Here is a 19,346-nt window from a genome sequence, read left to right as displayed (position 1 = left end):
ACGCACGTATAGTACACAGCTCTTTTCTTGCAGACCTCTTCCTTACTTCCCTTACAACGTTCACACACCAATAGGTGGATGTGGATCCCACCTTATTTTATTTTTCCTTCAATTTTCATGCATGCTTTATGTGTAAACCTCTAGTGGAGAGGGGGCCTGCTTCCACAAACACCTTATATACAAATTGATGCATCAATTGAATAAGTTAAGCAGGAACAACTGTAGCGATAGATGACGTTAGTGTGACGTATAATTAAATTTCGTGGTAGCTGGCTGTAAACCTAGCAAACATAGAATTTCAACGTAGAACAATTTAATTCTCAGCTCGTATGACTAAACAAAACCTCACGTCCTAGACTCCTAGCCGTAGTACGTACGTAACCATTGTTCTATCTATATACAGAGGCCATCCATGGTCTCGATAACGTTACATTTCCACATTCTCCCTTAGAAATTTAAGAATAGATTTCAAAGAATTTTTAAGAATACAGCTAATTCTTGCCATCTTTTCACATGGAAGTTTTGGATACTTTGCAGCCACGCAATGCGCAGCATAATATACGTGCGTCCATGCACGTATATATAGAAGTTTGTAGGGCAAAGCGATAAGCCATAATTCTTCACACGCTGAATCTGTGCAGATTCGGGCTACTATACGTCCAGGAGTTAGCTGTGTCCATGTTCAGTGAACCTAGTTACCTGCTAGGTAGGCATGCATGCACATGCACTTTGAGATAGCTTAGTACTACGGCTACTAATCAAGGTAGCTATTTGCACTGAAAAATTAGTGCTAGCCAGTACTGAATTACCTTTAAGCTTAATTGCCTCTGTTCTTCATTCTTCCATTGTAAAACGAATGATGCCAGAGTAGCTTTGCCATAAAGAAAATAGCAACACTAAAAAATTGTGGAAACATATTAGAACAATGAATTTCAAAATAGGTGTACAGGACTTAAATGGACACCTACGACACATGAAGTAACACGAAATGATTAAACCCCAAAAAGGACAAATAAAATGATACAAAGAGATGATAGGGGAGATCCAAACCTAAAACAAACGCAAGCTACAACACAATACATACATGCGATAACAGGTGGCATGCCAGCTAATATAATGCTCCACGCGCAACTCTCAGAGCTTCCTCCCGAGTCCATTCTTGTTGATGAAGGCATGCCCGATGCCTGGGCTGTGTCGCGGAGTCGAGGGGCGGACATCATCGGCATCGACCATGCTGCCTTTGTCACCGTGGATCTCTGATGAAGGAGACACGGTTCCCTCGACCATCCCCTTGGGCACAGAATCACTGCCATGCGATAACAAGGTTCTCCCGTGCATGGTAGTGATGTAGCTAACGGTGGGCAAAGGCCTCCCTTGAGAGGCCAGCAATTGAGAGAACGTAAATAGAGCAAGCAGCAGTAGGGCACTGGTGCAAGTGCTAGGGTTCTTGTTAAGAGCCATTTAATCACGCTTGCTCCGATCCTATAGGTTAGCCGTATATATGTAGCTAGCAGCTATATATGTGTAGAGAGGCTACGTACTAGAGGGAGAAGAAAGGAGCCAGAGAGAGATCAGCTTAATTAGGTTTTGGTTGATGCACTTCATCCTCCTCATGGTGGGGGGTGTTATTTATAGAGCGGATCACACCGGCCGGCCGGCCATAGCATGCAGGTTGTTGGGAAATGCTCCTGTAACAAATTATGTACTGGCGGCGCTACACTGTGGAGCAAATAAAATCTGGTATATAGTGTCATTTATACATATTGCACCTCATATAACCTCCCTTCTCTTAAATAAACCATTTATATACGGTGGCACATATTCAGAGCTAGCTTGTTAATTACTTTCTAACTGATACTTGATGTGAGTTAGTAAGGATTGAAGCATTTCCCATGATTTTTCCTCAACATATAGAACCAGATTTAGTTTCCTTGAAATTTTACAGCACCAAAGCCTTTATTACAATATTGGGATAGAGGAAAAGAAAAAACAAACTGCTACAAGTTATGAGAAGTTGTGTATGCCTGTGATCTGTAAAAGCATTACCGGTAGTAATATAAAATACATTCATAGCATATATTTTATAGATAGCTAGAGATCAAGTAACTAGAGAAAAGACACAGTTGTATGTCAGGCCATGTGCATGGCCCTCCTTTGATCTTTTGACCAACCGAATTTCTGTCGGGAAGATCTTGGGGGATATTCTAAATTGATGCTTGAACTTAAGCCATTCTTTAAAACCAGTTCCGGACCAATGGGGAGGCCACGATGGACAATTACTAGTCCATAACTATTAATTGATACAGAGTGTACAGTCCACTTGCACAGCTAGCTATCTGAGAAATCAAGTGACTATAGCCCGATATGTTATAAACTATGAATCTATATATCCTTTCACTAACAGCTTGGCCTTCTGAGTGAGCATTTTGCATTATACATGCATATGGCTGGGTGAGTTGGCCTAGTACTATGCATGGACAATATATATGTTTCTATAAGACATTGTATGCATGCATGGCATCAACGCAAATTAGCATCACGGCCTATTCACCTGGAATAATGACTACGAATCTTGACCATCCTTTACACTCAGGAGCCTGCTGGTCCTATCAGGTTTAAACCAAATTCCGATCCTACACCTAATATGTGGTTATCACAGAGTGGCTGATCTAAACATTTGAAGTTAAGGACATGTAATTGGCTCAAAGCAAAAGGAAAAGGCAACATGTAGCTGGCAAGACACTACATGTAGTGTACATGGTACATGAAGGACAGTTATATCAACGGTAATGCTACAGAACAGACGTCCGGAATCTTAAAAAAAACAGACACCTCGACGTATGTTCCAATAGTTAAACATCAATGTTGCAACTATTTTTTCCGTATGTTTCATAGTGAATATTGCATGAAACATAGTGTTTATGTTGCAGCGGAAATTTTCTTCCCAGAGTCGAAAGACGTAGTCATTTTTCGCATATTTTTTAATGTTGCAACTATAGATTTTCGATATGGCATCAGTTGTGAAAAAAATCTTACTATGTGATGCAGTTGGAATCTCCACCCAAGGCGGAGGCCAAAGGTGAATCTTGAAGATCCTCTCCCATGGGAATTAATTACAGAAGTTGTACACTTTCGTATGCTCCTTGAGCTCTGTGGCTCTTGCTATTGCCCTTCATGTTCATCAAGCGCCAATGTTGGGCTCTCAAGTCGCATATTGTATAGGGCTAAAAATACGTAATGGCGGCTATAGTGTCTCTTCGAATGTACTTGGGGCCATCATTTAATTTGGAGCAAACAAGGCTGCAGGCGAAACGGCAGGGCCAGTGGCTCGTTCCTGTCGTTGGAGCTGATGTCCAACTGCCCAGGGAATATACGTACAGAGATCAAATGGCTGCGCCAGTCAGGTTGTTAGTACACAAGCTAGTGGCGACTAATCCCATGCATGTGAAGAAACCTTTGCAATAGTTTTTATTTCTTAGGGTTTTATTTTGACTGGTTAAAAATCGGGTTTGTGGCAGAGATATCTGATTGGAAATGAAGTGTCCTTAGCTTGACAGTTTAGATTCAATAAACTGTGACACGGAGCAGCATGTCATTTGTATTTGTACTTAATTTGTGGCAAATGTTGTGTGGTCACAGACACAGTAGTGCTGTACAGTAGCAACAGCTCCGTATGGCGGTGATCTAGCATGTCGCTCGTCATATTTTTAGCAATAACGAAACATTATGCCTTACACTACTGATCCCTGTTAGGGACAATACTACGTAGACAAATTAGCATGCTACCGCTAGTTTATATATATCTCCAATTAGTGATGCAATTATGTGAGTATGTCTCGTCACCTCTAGCTAATATACTGAGAGTTAGTATGCTGTCACTTTTCATGTTCAAACAGTAACTTACTTTTCTAATGAAAAGAACACAGAATAGAAAAAGCAGTTGCAGCGTATGTTTGTATCCATGAGAATATATGCCATGATATGATATATGTGATGGTGTTTGAACTCAGAAGCCAGTATACATTTCCAACGATCAGCGTCATATGCGTGTGCATGGTCTCGTGCCATGCATGAACCTCGAGATGGGATATTCCTACTTCACTTCAGTGCCTGCAGCTACTATACGCTATGTACTTGTGCGCTTATGTTGGGTAGATTCTCCCGGCCGACAATTCATCGGAATTCCTCATGCAGGCACTGCTGTTATGTCCCCCTTCCCTCCTGATTCTCTCAACTTGCACATACGTCGTCAGATGTGTTAACTGCAGTTTGTGTATTTTATTTGGGAGCGAGGTCACTATATATAATTAGAGAGCATGCATGGCATGTACATATATACCAAGGAAAATAAATAAATAGATGATCGATAAGTATTTCCCCCTCTCTTTTGTCATTCCAAATTAATAATAAAGATGCAAACGGAAGCAGACACTTGGCTTAGCTTAGATGCACATACAATAGATGCATGAGCTTATCATCACGTCTGACATACTGTTATAATCAAGAAAAAGTCAAATTGATCTCTTGAATCTTACACACCGAACGAAGAAGTATTATTGGTTCACTAGACATTTAGGATATGAAGATAGTCCCAATAATATACACATTTGATAAATATTTCTGCCTTAATATGTATAAAATGGTTAATATAAGACTGTAGAAATGTACTTTGGTTAATTTGGTAGCGCTATTGATTTTGGTGCGACAAAATCACAATACTTTGAGGTTAGGTATATGCTTCAAAATGTTGGAATATACGACAATCTATGGCCACATCGATCCAACATTTGGATCTAGTATTAAGCTGCTCTGCCTTTAACTGGTCAGAGAGCCATAAACTGGTCAGAGAGAAAAAGAAGAATACTCTAAGAAACTGTATTGTTACTATCGTGGTCCTACGACGGGGCCATGCATGCATGTCTGTTTAATTTTAAAACAAAATTAAGGGGAAACCCTTTCTCTCCTTGTTTTCTTTCTGTATAAGATCGGGCAATGTTCTGCCGATGGGAAAATTTTAATTCTTCCACCATGTGCTAGAGACATACTGTAATGCTCTTTGGAGTACTGTGCATCTTACTTAATGTGGGTATACTGCTCTTCAGTTTCCTATAAATAGGCATGACCTCGCTTAGGAGGTTGCAGCCATCCATCAGCAAGCGATAGGTAGTTTTAAGTAACTGCACCTTAGCTCTTGGATTAGCTAGGATCAACCCTTTCTCCACGACAAATGGCCCTTAACAAGTCATCTAACAACATGAGCAAAGCTGCTCTGATGGTGGTTGTCCTACTTCTAGCCTCTCAAATCATTCCATCTCATGGCACTCCTCTGATAGTAAATAGAAGACACCTATTGCAGTCAGCTTCCACCACAAAAGGGATGATGGAAGGCACGATCACTCCAACAGAGGGCGGTGTTCCGGCAGCGACAGAGGACGTTCGCCCCACTACACCGACCCACAGCCCCGGGATCGGTCATGCATTCACCAACAACAAGATTGGGAGGAAGCTGCTTATGATCAGTCAATGATGAAATTGAAGTGTGCCTCGGAGAACAGCAGTTCTCTTGTTGATTAGTCCTAGCTTTGTTCCCCTTCCATCTCATTGTTGTACCGTACCTTCTGTCTTAATTACTTTTTGTTATAATTTGTTAGCTATATGATTATTAGAATAATGTGTAGATTTTCCAATGATCATCTGTATCAATCAAAAAACCAAATGAAAGTATGTCGTTTTTGTCATTTTCCTGTGGTCTCTTTGCAAGTTTCTCTTACACCTAGATCTGAGTTGCATTCATCATGCGCCACATTGTATGCAAGTTATGTATGCTCGAGTTGTTGAACTGAACATTGTATATGTAAACTCACATGAAGCGGTATGTAGGTCGACGTATATAGCCAGTCGCCAGCCATATATATGGAGAGACTTAGGTTGTTTGTACCGTTGTATATGCATCACAGATGAGAATCACTCTCCAACACACACACACACACACAATGCGAGCCTATAAAAGTTTTCAAATTTGTTTTCATGATGCAGCACTTCACTTTCACGGTTGAAGCCGCCTCAGAATAAGGCATGCGTTCACCACCAACTTCCACTTCACTAGTGGTACAATGATTCTGTGATGCTTTTGATAAGCAAATAGAGCGAGTTGGCCATTATTATTGCTACAAGTAAATACTTAAAAAAGGGTGCTAACTGAAACCACCATGTTAATAAGATTTATTATAAACAAAGCCTAATTAAAATAGCCCATTATTCTAGCTAGCATGGTTTGTTCCGCGTTACTAATTTGAGGAGCGGAGCGCCGTCCAGCAGTCCAGGCAACAGAAGAGGTGCATAATTGAGGAGTCTCCCGAAGCCTCTGCTGCGGCTATAAAACGAGAAGCTGGGCGAAGCATTCAATATCATCGAAGAAGCGAAGGCACCACCAGACTAGAAGAAGCAGAAGACCTCCACCCACACTCCACTCACAAAATACTCTATGAAGACATCCACCACCTCGGAAGTGCTCTGAGGGATACCCACCATTAGTAGTAACACCCCACTACCGTTGTAGTGACATCCCTAGGGTGAAAGCAGTGAATGTCGTGTGCGCAGAGAAGTGTTCCCTTCGGGTGGAACTGCCTGGGGAAACGGTGGAGCCTGAGTCCTGTGTGCTCGTGGCTGGGGACGGTGAGGATGAAAACCAGGCTTGCCTGGTTCTAAAGCGAGCCAGCGACGCATGCGGTGAGTACCGAGTAGGAGTGACACAAAGCATAGCAACACGACAGGCTGAATCCTTGGTCTCGCCAACCCGCAAGATCCTGCGAATCGATGTAATTAAGCAATACGCCTAATCATGCACCCGCGCATACCATACCTACTGAATAGTTGCTGAAAGCGACCCCGAATAGTTGCTCAATAGTGCAGAATAGTGAGCAAATAGTGCTGCCATTTTTGCTCATCCTGAGGTGCTCCACCCACTCGCGGTGAGTGCCCGAGCACTGTTCATATTCCTAATTTGAATAGGGTGCTGAATTTGAATAGTGCCTCTCAATTTGAATAGTAACCAACGAATTTGAATAGTGCAGTGAATAATTTAGTAATCTAAAGCTTTAACTCGCTTGATTCCATATATATTATATATATAGGGATAGTATACTCTACAGGTGGGCATAGAATAGCTTATTCTGTGGCCAGCCCATCCAACGCACCAGAATGATTACAATAATTTGAATGGTTTCATACAATAATGTAGTCGACTTACTAAAATTGATATGTCCATTCTTGTATGTCGTATTTACTATAAATCGATTGTACCATAATTTGAACTAGGAGTTACCATAATTATTTAGCGTCAAGATATTTTTTTTGATAAATTATGGTACAATCGATTTATAGTAAATTACGACATACAAGAATGGACATATCAATTCTAGCAAATTGACTACATCGTTGTCAGAACCATTCAAGTTATTGTAACCATTCTAGTACGTTGGATGGGCTGGCCACAGAATAAGTTATTCTAATTTTAAGACCGGCCATAGAGTACACTCTCCACACACACATATATGTATATGTATATGTATGTATGTATGTGTATATATATGTATGTATATATATCATGAGTTCAGTTTCAGCGTGAATCTAAAACATCAAATACTAGTGAAGCGAAGGGCCGAAGGCTGCCGACGACCAAGTTATTTGTATGTTGGCACATGATAAATCAGCCCCTTTTGACAACATAGTTTCTTAAGTGTTCCATAAAAGTTATTTAAACTAAAGATGTTTAATTTCTTTCTCTTGTGAGACTATATATATTTCCTTAATATAAAGAAAGTTGAGTGGCCTATATATTCAATTTTCGCAAGATAAGTTAAGATATAGTAGAAGATAGTATCCGTACCGGCATATACTAGCTATGAACTTGAAAAGCAGCTTTTTATATGTATATAAAAAAAGATGCAAAGCAGCTATGTCCGACCTTGTACACTGCTTAATTATTCAATCTGCTGCAAGCAGCAACCGTACGTCCAACTGGAACTGAATTTCTTATGCTTAGCTGCGGTTAACGTACTCCGCCAGATCAGATTCAAATCGCACCTAGTGGGGAGAGACGCATGCATGCGTGCGTACGTGCATCATGCCTGCAGCTTTTCTCCCCTCGTCTTTGGGAACTCATTATAAAACAGGGGCCGAATCAGACGTCGAATATCCCTTCGATTGCGCCTTTGGTCATGTGGGCTGCTAGCTGGGAGCTGGCTGGCTCTCTTTCTAGCTAGGCAAAAGCACTAGGATCCAGTCTCGAGGTGTACTTGCTTGGGATTGTTTCAAGTACCTGGGTGTACTTGTATATGAGTTGCTGTGCTCAGAAAAAAGTAACAACCGTTGCACGTTCATGACTACTCATGCACGTTACGTTGTCGTCCGTCGTCGTCTGTGACTGTCGTCATATGCACTGATGCACCGTACCTGCTGCCGACTGTGACGACTGTGAGACAACCCTTGCTCTCTCGGAGAGCCATGCATTGTCGATCATTGCATAGTCATCAAATTAAACAGGAACAGGGAGAAAGGAATGCTAGCAGTGGCCACATGCAATGATGCATGACCTAGCTCGATCGATCAGCTGGCTCTGCACACGCACGAGCAAAGGCAAAGCTAAAAGCTACGCGACGACGTACGTGTGCGCCCGCCGCCAACGTCTCGGGGGACGTCGTCGTGGGCATCGCATGCGCGCACGTGACACCTCGGTCGACCAGTTCTTCGTTTGACGCCGTCAGGATGGTCTCAACCATAGATTTTTTAGGAGTAAATGCTAATAGAATATGCGATCAATGTCGGCGGCCCGCTTGGAATATTCAGCCGCACCGACAAATATACTCGCAAAGTACGTACAATAACACCCTAGCTAGGCGCTAGCTCTTTTCAGTTGAGACATTATGTTTATTTAGGTCCTGTTTGTTTGGTTCCATGGGATTAAGGACCTGTTTGTTACCGTGAACTAAAGTTTAGTCCACCTATTTTAGCATCTTTTAGTCTCTAAAGTGTCAAACAACTCCTTTTAGTCTTTAAAGTGTCAAACAGGTGGACTAAAATGTAGACTAAAGCCTTTAGTCCTTTAGTCCAAGAGGGGTGGACTAAAGTGGACTAAAAGGCTTTGGAGACACCCCTGCCCCTCATTACTCCCCATCCCACCCGTCCGAACCCTACCCCTCCCCGCCACCAGCGCCCTCTTCCTCTAGAAGTGTCGCCGCTTGCTCCCATCCCTACTCCCGCCGCTCGCTCCCCACGCCGCCCCCCCTCTCGTACCTATGCCGGAGCCACCGCCCCCGCTCCTCCCCACGCCGAGCGGCATGCGGGGGCACAAGCAGGCGGCCTCCGGGTGCGGGCCCGGCGCGGAGCGGAGCGGCGCCACCCAGCGGGAACAGCGCCTGTTGGCGCGGGGCGGAGCAGCGCCAGCGGCTGGAGCGGGTGGTTTTTTTTATTTTTTTGGAAACTTTTTTGTCCCAGTTGGGAACACCAACCGGGACTAAAGGGGGTCTTTAGTCCCAGGTGAATGACCCGAGACTAAATGACCCCCCTTTTATCTCGAATAATTAGTCCCGGATGGATTTTTAGGATCTATGACCCCTACCAACCGGGACTAAAGGTCCATTTTCCACCAGTGCAAATAGGGGCTTAGTCCCTCCCTTTCGGTCTCTTTTAGTCCCTAGACTTCCAAACAGAGGGACTAAATGGAGGACTAAAGGGATTAGACTAGGCATTAGTCCTCTAGTCCCTTGGGGTGACTAAAGGGGACTAAAGATCCAGGAGCACACCCCTTGCCCATCATTATTATCCTGTTCCCACCCGTTCCTTATTTATTTTGTGCTTTGATCATCTACTTTAATGGCTTTTAGTTCCTGGATCCAAATAGGGTAGGGACTAATGGACTAAAGAACAAACAGACACTTAATTATTATCGTACACTATGGCAGCTAGCTAATGCTTTTGCAGCGTGTAGTCTTAAGAATGTGCTTGTAGTTGGAAAGATAACAATATTCAAACATCAGTGGTGAAAGATTCTTGCGCGCGTAAAGTTTGGAATCTCGTCCTTCCGATCCTAAGGTGGAGGCTCGAGGTGAATCTTTGTAGATTCTCCATACACTTGCCAGAGCCGTGGGAGCTAACAACAGTAGGCGGGCAGCTAGGTACTTTGGCCTAGTTTGGTTTCTCCTGCTTATTTTTAGCACCCGTCACATCAAATGTTTAGATACTAATTAGAAGTATTAAATGTAGACTATTTACAAAACCCATTATATAAGTGGAGGCTAAACGGCGAGACGAATCTATTAAGCCTAATTAGTTCATGATTTGACAATGTGTTGCTACAGTAAACATTTGCTAATGATGGATTAATTAGACTTAATAGATTCGTCTTGCCGTTTAGCCTCCATTTATGTAATGGGTTTTGTAAATAGTCTACGTTTAATACTCCTAATTAGTACCTAAACATTTGATGTGACACGTGCTAAAAATAAGCAAAAGAACCAAACATCCCCTTTCTTTCCCGGCCTGGACCCCATCACGTATCAAACGCACCATCACACATGGCACGCAATAAACCGTTGTGTCTTGCACAGTATATATCGTTTACTTGTATGCTTTCATGAGCTCTGTAGTAGATGCTGCTTTTTGCTCTTCGTGCTCCTCTACTTTTGAGCTTGCAAGCTGCACTATTTAAGACTAAAATAAAATAAGATCGACAATGGCGGCTCAACTGGCTTTTTGAGTGTACTTAGGGCCGCCAGACAAGGTCTGAAAGCTAAATGGCAAAAGCCGGTGCGCCTTGATGTTGTCGTCGTTGGTGGACAACAACTGCGTCCAAGTCTATACACACACACACTACAAGCCTATAGAGACGACGATGGCTGCGCCAGCGCCGCCGGTCAAGCTAGTGGCGGCTATTATCTCCCATGCATGTGAAGGAACTTTTGCTTTGAACAGATCAGTAATTATTTTTTTTTTCTTATAAGTGTACGTACTTTGATCGGTTTAAAAATCAGTTTGTGGCAGAGATCTGGTAGCACATGAACTTGACCACCTTGACTGTTTAGATTGACTACAAAATGTCGTCCTAGCTGTCTAGCTAGCAAGCTAAGTCATGGATGCATGTTACTCAAGTGCAAGTGGTTGGCAAAGTCCTTTTTAGATTCTTTTTTCTCAATTCATGTCATCATCTTTTTCTATGCACGTACATGTATCAGCCTGCCTACCTAGGTTGATTGAGCATGAATCTAGCTAAGTACTTAGACGCCTCTGCGTTCATGGTTAAACTACATAGCCATGCGAGTAGGCGATCGACCTGCATGCACGCTCGCATGCACTCGGCCGTCACTTTGGAACTGCATGGCACGCATGTGTGAGGGCCTCATGGCACATTGGCACGTACGGTACGGCGCTCGAGGTGGAATATTCCTTGCTCGGTACTGTGATCGAATAGCATTTATGCACGTACGGTAGATTCATCATTCTTCAAGCTAGCCGGTCGGCATTTCGTCTGGATTCATCATGGAGGGCACCGCGATGTTATGTCCTGGGCCTCCTACACCGCTTGATTCCTTCTCAACTTGCCACTAAACAAAAATTATGCTTCCTTATAAACATTGATGCGCGATCGTCGTATTGTGAGTTCAGGCCGGTATCTGATCTTGAGGTGGCTTCATGCAAGGAAGTCTTACATCCTGTTTAAATCTCTTATTTTTCTTGGCTGGTTTCACCTGAAACATATTTCTTTACCAAAATTGGGTGGCAAAGTTTATTTCTTTACCTTTTATTGCCGCCTGTTTATTTCTGATATTTTTATAATAGCAAACAAACTGAAACTACAATATAATGAACAGAATTATACTGAACATGGCCCTCGGTGGGGTTGATAATCATGCAACTGCAGAAAACTTAAAGCGTTTACCTTTACAAGTACCTATCATGAAAACCTTGTGTATATAGAATCAACCGCAAACTGCAAAATTAATGTAACAGCATAAACTATACATACTAGCTAGACATATGAAAGTGTATCAAATAACTAAATAAGCATAGCAGAGCTAGGACATGCATGTCTAAAAGTGAAGGGTTTGAGTTAACTTGCTTTCTCTCAGGTAGTTTGAGCTGCGATATAATAAGCATACTCCCTCCATACTCGCAAAGGAAGTCGTTTTGGACAGCGACACGGTCTCCAAAGTATTACTTTGACTCCTTGTTTTTATAAAAATATTTATCAAAAAGTGATATATGTATATTTTTATGAAAGTATTTTTCAAGACAAATCTATTTATATGGCTTTCACATTTCCAAACTCAACAACTTAAAAGTTATTCATGATTTATATTCCCAATGTTTGACCCAAGTCTTGTCCAAAACGACTTCCTTTGCGAGTATGGAGGGAGTATTCCTTTTGTTCAGGGGACCAACTTAAAAGGGCCCAAACTAGGGAATCATCATAGATTCTTCAATATCCAATAACATAAGTAACTCTTCTGAAGTATGGTACCAAACGTAGTACAAACTGGTCAGGCATGTGTACATTCTGCTTGACTCTAACTGTATATGCAACATTTAAAATTATAGTACTGTTACCATCGTGGTCCTACGACAGGGCCATGCTTGTCTGTTGAAATTCCAAAGAAAAGTTAAGTGGAAACCCTTTCTCCTTTTTTTTTGCGAATAGGACATCCTTTGTCTTTGCATCTCTTCTCTATAAGATCGATCAGACAATGTTCTGCCAAATGTGAAAATATCAATTCTTCCACCATGTGTTAGACATACTGCAGTAATGCCAACTTATATATTAGTATTGTACATGGTCTTTGGAGCACTGTGCATATTTCTTAATAGGTATAATCAGTTGATGTCTGGTCTTCAAATTCCTATAAATAGGCACTTAGGAGGTTGCAGCCATCCATCAGCAAACGATAGCTATAGCTTGAAGTAACTGCATCCCAGCTCTTAGGTTAGCTATGGCACTGTACAAGTCATCTAACAACATGAGCAAAGTTGCTCTAATGGTTGCCGTCCTACTTCTAGCCTCTCAAATCACGTCATCTCACGGCACTCCTCTGATAGTAAATAGGAGATACCTGTTGCAGTCAGCTGCTACCTCTGCTTCCACTATGAAAGGGATGATCGAGGGCACGACCACTCCCACAGATGGCGGCGGCGCTCAGGGGGCGACAGAAGATGTTCGTCCCACTACACCGACCCACAGCCCCGGGATCGGCCATGCATTCATCAACAACAAAATCGGGAGGAAGCTTCTTACACTGTCAGTCTATGATATATAACTGCCTCGAAGAAGAGCTTTGTTAATCAGTCCTAGCTTTGTCCTTCTTCCTATTATGTTTTTTCTCTTTCTTTTGTAGTAACTTGGTTGCTTCATGATTATCGGAATTTGTTGATTTTCCACCCCGCTGTATCGATCTAAGAAAAAGAAAAAAAATATGTAATTTAATTTCTTATTTACATGTTTCTGTTTACTACTGCTTGAGATAAAAGCAACTTGCCTACGCCATTGTATGCAAAATGCGTACATACATGACGGTTACAGTTATGTCTTGCTATATAAAACCGTACATGTGGTAGGCTTTTTGTTTGGAACGAGACCGTTGACCCATTATTCTTCCTTTGTTCCTTAAAAAACATTTACCAGCTCCCTTATTTTAAACTTTTACATGGTTCTTCAGTGTCGCTGTCATACGTACAGTACTGCATGCATGATACAACTGCCAATAAGAACATAGTATTAGCATTTGACACTAACATGCGAGGTGGCCTGCGAGAATATGCCGTCTCACATGAAACTGTCAATATGGTGTACATGCATAGCTCACTCTACGTACGTAAACTTCATAACGGCTATAGCTGACAAACATAGCTTGCAACACTTCACGAAAACATCAACGGAAATACGCATATATAACATTTCTTTAGACCTGATGTTGTACGTACAAAGCAGCGACAAATTAAAGTAGTGAATAGACCGAATCTGGTGATGATTTTGATAATCAAATGGAGAGTTACTAGTGCTTGAAATCAACATATTTTACAATTATCGCCCTAGCTTGGGCCCTTGTATTAACAACAACGACCACCTCAACCCAGGTAGGTGGACACTTGGATGTTGATGATTATATCCATGGTCATAGACGACATTGAAAACTAAATTAGTTTCAATTGAAGACCGTCATTTACAATATGTATCATGACTTCAGTTTCAAGAAGAGTGTAAACTTCAAAATGCTCACCAAAAGGCTAAATTACTTGAGATGATGTGGTGATAACTAACCATATGATAATATGAATTACATATTTATTGATATATATATATGTGCGCGCGCGCGCGCCTGTATGCACACATGAATACATGGTGGTGGAAAATTGCATTCATGCCACCATCAAGGGCATTGTTTTTCCAACTATAAAATCACCCCTCCCTCCAATATAATTCTTCTATATATATACCAAAGTTATCACCTTACATCTCCCTCATTATGTCACCTCCAGCATGAAACACCATCAACTGCCCGTCTACCCCAAACCTCAATCCCCTCACCGAAGGCTACAGATCATCCTGTAGTGCCACACACCCAAGTTCATCTGCCATTACTTGTTGGAATCGTCCGTCACTGGAAGAGAACTGAAGAAACTAAATGTTGTAGATAAAGTAGATGAGTATTTGGTTTAAGCGTTGCACCTTCTCCGTGCTATGCTGCATGTTATATAGGGCCGGGAACAACCCCTGGCGTGGTTTACATCACGGGTAATAGACTTTGAACCGAGATCTCCTATTTACATGAGTTATCTATTAGGTTATCTAAACTAACTCGGTACAAATCTGCTGCATGCGTGTTACACAAGATACATATCATTTAGCAAAGGTGGCATGGAATTGAAGGGAGATGGAAAGTACCCGGAGTGGTATACTTAATTAGAAGAAATTGTGGATGTTTTGGTGGTATGGATGTATACAGAGAATTTTTTATAGCATGGATGAAAACCAACCTAGAATTGGTGGTATGAATTTTATCGTCTTGAAGGTTGGTCATGCATGACAGATTGATAACATATTTAATCGGGTGCTCCATTAGGAAGTAGTTATTACACATTTTCTTTCTTTGGTTTGAACATACTAAACAATAAAAAAGAGAGAGTCCGTGGTGCAATATGTTTTTGGTGCAACCCCGTACGTACTTAAAAGCAGCTGTTCTAAAATTGAAATTGAGCTTGCTGTATGATGATCAATCAACCAGAATGCAAGCACCAAATGTCCAACTGACACTACGGGAAACAGTTAAAATACCGAGTGTTTTTTATTTAGCGAGTGCTTTATTTCGAGCACTCGGCAAAGGAAGTGTTTGCCGAGTGTTTCCGTGAAAGCACTCGGCAAACATTCTACACTCGGCATAAATTCTCTTTCCCGAGTGTCAAATAGAAAACACTCGGCAAAGCCATAAACGACACTCGGCAAACAAATGACACTCGGCAAATCTTCACCGCATGACCGGCACGTGCGACCTCCGTTAGGGGGGCGTGCCGGACGTTAGTCCTTCGCCGAGTGTCCGTCACAGACACTCGGCAAAGTTCCAGGTTTGCCGAGTGCTTCGCTCGACACTCGGCAAAGCCATAACTTTGCCGAGTGTTTTTTGCGACACTCGACAAAACCAAAACTATTTTTCCCTCCTCCACCCTCCACACTTTTTCTACTCCCCACGTACGACATTTGGCACTGCATGTTAGAAGGTGGTCTATTTCTTGGTCTGTTGGCTATATTTAATGAATTAATTTTATTTAGAGTAATATGTTGATTTAAGTCAAATTTGAACTGCAAGTGATTGAAATAATGGAATAAAATGAGTGAAAAAATCATATTCATGTTATTGAGTCCGAATTGAGTCTCATCCAGGAAATGAAAAGAAATTTCGAACATTTTGTTCAGAAAACACGACCATGAACGTGTGGTCGAATGATTTTTAAATTCTAAAAAAACAAACGAAGTATAAAAATCATGAGATTTGTCAAGATACTATGATATCATATGTGGAGGCTGTGGTAAAAAAAATTCAGAAGGTTTCGCACGATTTGTGACGTATGATGCTTACAAATCGAAGCATCTCCGGAGAAGATTCGTAGAAGTTGGAAGGATCCGGTAAGATTTTGAGTCCAACTGACACTTGAATTTAGGTTTGACTTCAAAATTTTTTGTATAGGCAATAGACAACATAGATTGGTTCATGTCAAATTTTGGGAATTTTTCAGATCCGTTTGATAATTTTTATTTATTAACTGCAATTATAGAATTTTAATAGATATAAATTCAATTTGAGCTTTAACTCCATGAAATAATGCAGGCTGCCGGGTGACCCATGTTTGCCAAGTGTCCAAGCCTCTGACACTCGGCAAATGTTAAGCTATTTGCCGAAGCCCCTGACACTCGGCAAACTTTAAGGTGTTTGCCGAGCGCCAAGCCTCCGACACTCGGCAAACTTAAGGTGTTTGCCGAGTGTCTTCCGTCTTACACTCGGCAAACTAGCCGTTACCTTGGACGCCGTTAACCCCCTTTTCGCCGAGTGTTTATCTTCGCCGAGTGTTTTTTTACCTTTGACAAACCTTTTGCCGAGTGCCCGATGTTTAACACTCGGCAAACACTTGTTTGCCGGCGGAAAATTCGCCGAGTGTTTTTGTCTTTGCCGAGTGCATGGGACACTCGGCAAAGTTACTGTTTCGCGTAGGCCGGTGAAACTGAATTGATTACTGTAGCTGCGGTTAGCGCTCTCTAGATTCGAGCCAGCTAATCGCACGTAGTGGAGAGCAGCATGCGCGCGTACGAGTGCATCAGCTTTTATTTGCAACTACTACCTGACAGAAAAATTTGTCGACTAGAGCTTCTCCATTGTCCTTGGAACTCATTAGAAAAGGATTATTTTTGCTGCCGATAGGTCGCGGGTCAGACGTAAAATATCCTTCCCTTTGCTTTGCTCCTGTGCTAGAGCTCTCTTTTTAGGTAAAAATGTAGTGCCACGACCATGCATGCTGCAGCCAGCCGTGCATGTCTAGACATCTAGGATCCAGGTCTCGAGATGCATTATACACTAATTAACAGTTTGAGATTACTTTTTTTAAGTACTTCGGGTGTACTTCTATATGAGTTTGTACCAAGATGGAGCAGTCAAAAGGACTCGCGTGCACATGTTACATTGTCCTTGTTGCATGCCTGGCACCCACCGTGAGACGACCCTGGCTCTCTCGGAGAGCCATTGCCATGCTTGCATAGGCATCAACACATGCATGCAGCACAGCAGCAGGAAGAAGAAGTCCCTGTGTCACATGCAGATGCATATATGACCTAGCTAGCTGAGCTGGCCGTACACGCACGAAGCAAACTAAAGCTAAGCGTACGTGTGCGGCCGCACTCGGGGGGCGTGCATGGCATCGCATGTGCGCATGTGAGTATGTGACACCTCGGTCGATCAGTTTGTCGTCGTTGCCGACATTCCGCCAAGATGGCCGCAACCATATATAGATTGAAGTAGCACCAGAACATGACGAATCGTCAAACATTGTGATAAAAAAAACATAGTAGCTAACATGGTAGTAGTACCTAACTAAAAAAATACCATAGTAGCTAGGAATGAATATTATGTCACAGCATCCCTTTACAGCAACTTGCTAGCTCCTTCTGAAAAAAAAAACAGCTTCTGATACGGTCACTTTGCTCTTTTAAGTAGCACATGTATGTGTTACTAACATAAGATAAAATGGATTTCAGATTAGTCTTTTGTCAATCATGGAAAAATGGATTTCAGATTAGTGTTACACATGCATGCCGTGCAAAAAATGCAGCCCGCCGATGACAGCCTTTATTAGTTCTTGATTCCTTACTGATATGATTTAACTTATTTTATGTTACCTTTTATTTTTCTAAACAGGGAGCACTGGGGCCAAATATAGAAATACAATGAATCTTTATCTTACTACTAAATACATGAAATGAGAAATGGTCCATTAATTGGACTCTAGCTAGTGCTCCATCTGCAAGGAAATTGCAAATATAATGTTGCTTTCTTTGAGAATGTGTGCTTTTCTTTACTTAATTGTTATCCATGCCCGGTCTTTTATATGAATGAACCATATCTCTCGTTATTATGCATATATATATATAACTAATCCCGTGCTGAAAGGAAGCTTTGTGGCGTAATCTAGATAGCTGTTAACACAGCACTCTTGAGGTGGGTCTGGCTTGGGTATTGCTTTTTGAGTTTGGGTTTTATTAAGAGGTATAAATTAATCTTTGATATATATCTTAAGGACACGCATAATGTTAAGGCTAACGACAAACATAGATGGCGTATCAAGCTTAGGATTCTATGTCGTACTTTGCAAAGTATGGGCATGATTTACAATTCAAAAGATTAAAGGATATAATTGATAGATGGCAATTGTCCTACTCTGGGTCAAGCTAGCACTACCAGAACAACGTCATAGCTGCGCTTTGTTTGATCACTAATTCGCCACACAACGTCATTCTTAATTAGGATCTCATGTTCCCATATATGATCTCTCGGTTCATCCAGGTCTTTCAGGTATTTAATTTGTGCTAGTCCACTCTTTATTGTGACTGTAATAAGTCACTACACATACATATATAAGATCGAATCACAAGAGTGTTTCATCATTCTTCTTAATTTGGTATTTTATATATAGTCGGCATACCATATGACAGTTAGGAAACGCTTTTACAAGGCACTTTATAACAGCTAGCCATGTTACAGTTAGTGCACGACCACTGCTGATATTTTAACTGTGATCCTTCATTCACCTCCCTTTCCATGCCTCATTGCATGGCAAAGACAGGATTTACTGTTCACTGTTACTTGATTAATAGTCCCTTTCTGAAGTTCCGGGACCCTTTTTGCCCACCGTCATGCATATGCAAACCTCCATAAGATTCCTCTGGTATTTAGTACGAATGCTATAAATAGCAAAGGATTGATGAGCTCACATCAACCACACCATCAGCAGTGAGCACATCATTAGTTCAGCTCATTCCAGGGCCTCTTTCACACCAGCCACTAGCTTGTTTGTCCAGCTCCTCTAGCCAAACAGCTAGCTTCACACCATGTTCTTCTCTAAGCTTGGCAAAGTAGCCCTTCTCCTGGTGCTCATGATTCTCCTCTCCTCTAACCATATCATGTACTCTCAAGGCAAACCCTTCACAATTGTGCATAGGAAGTTTAACTTGCTGTCACATTCCGACGACGAGGATACCAGGGAGACGATGACCCAAGGCACGATCTCGCCCGATGGCATCGGGAATGGCGGAGCCG

The sequence above is a fragment of the Setaria viridis genome, chromosome 9 (genome assembly GCF_005286985.2).
Source record: "Setaria viridis chromosome 9, Setaria_viridis_v4.0, whole genome shotgun sequence".
Lineage (NCBI taxonomy): Eukaryota > Viridiplantae > Streptophyta > Magnoliopsida > Poales > Poaceae > Setaria > Setaria viridis.
The sequence above is the reverse complement of the archived record's forward strand: the minus strand, read 5'-3'. Positions refer to the sequence as shown.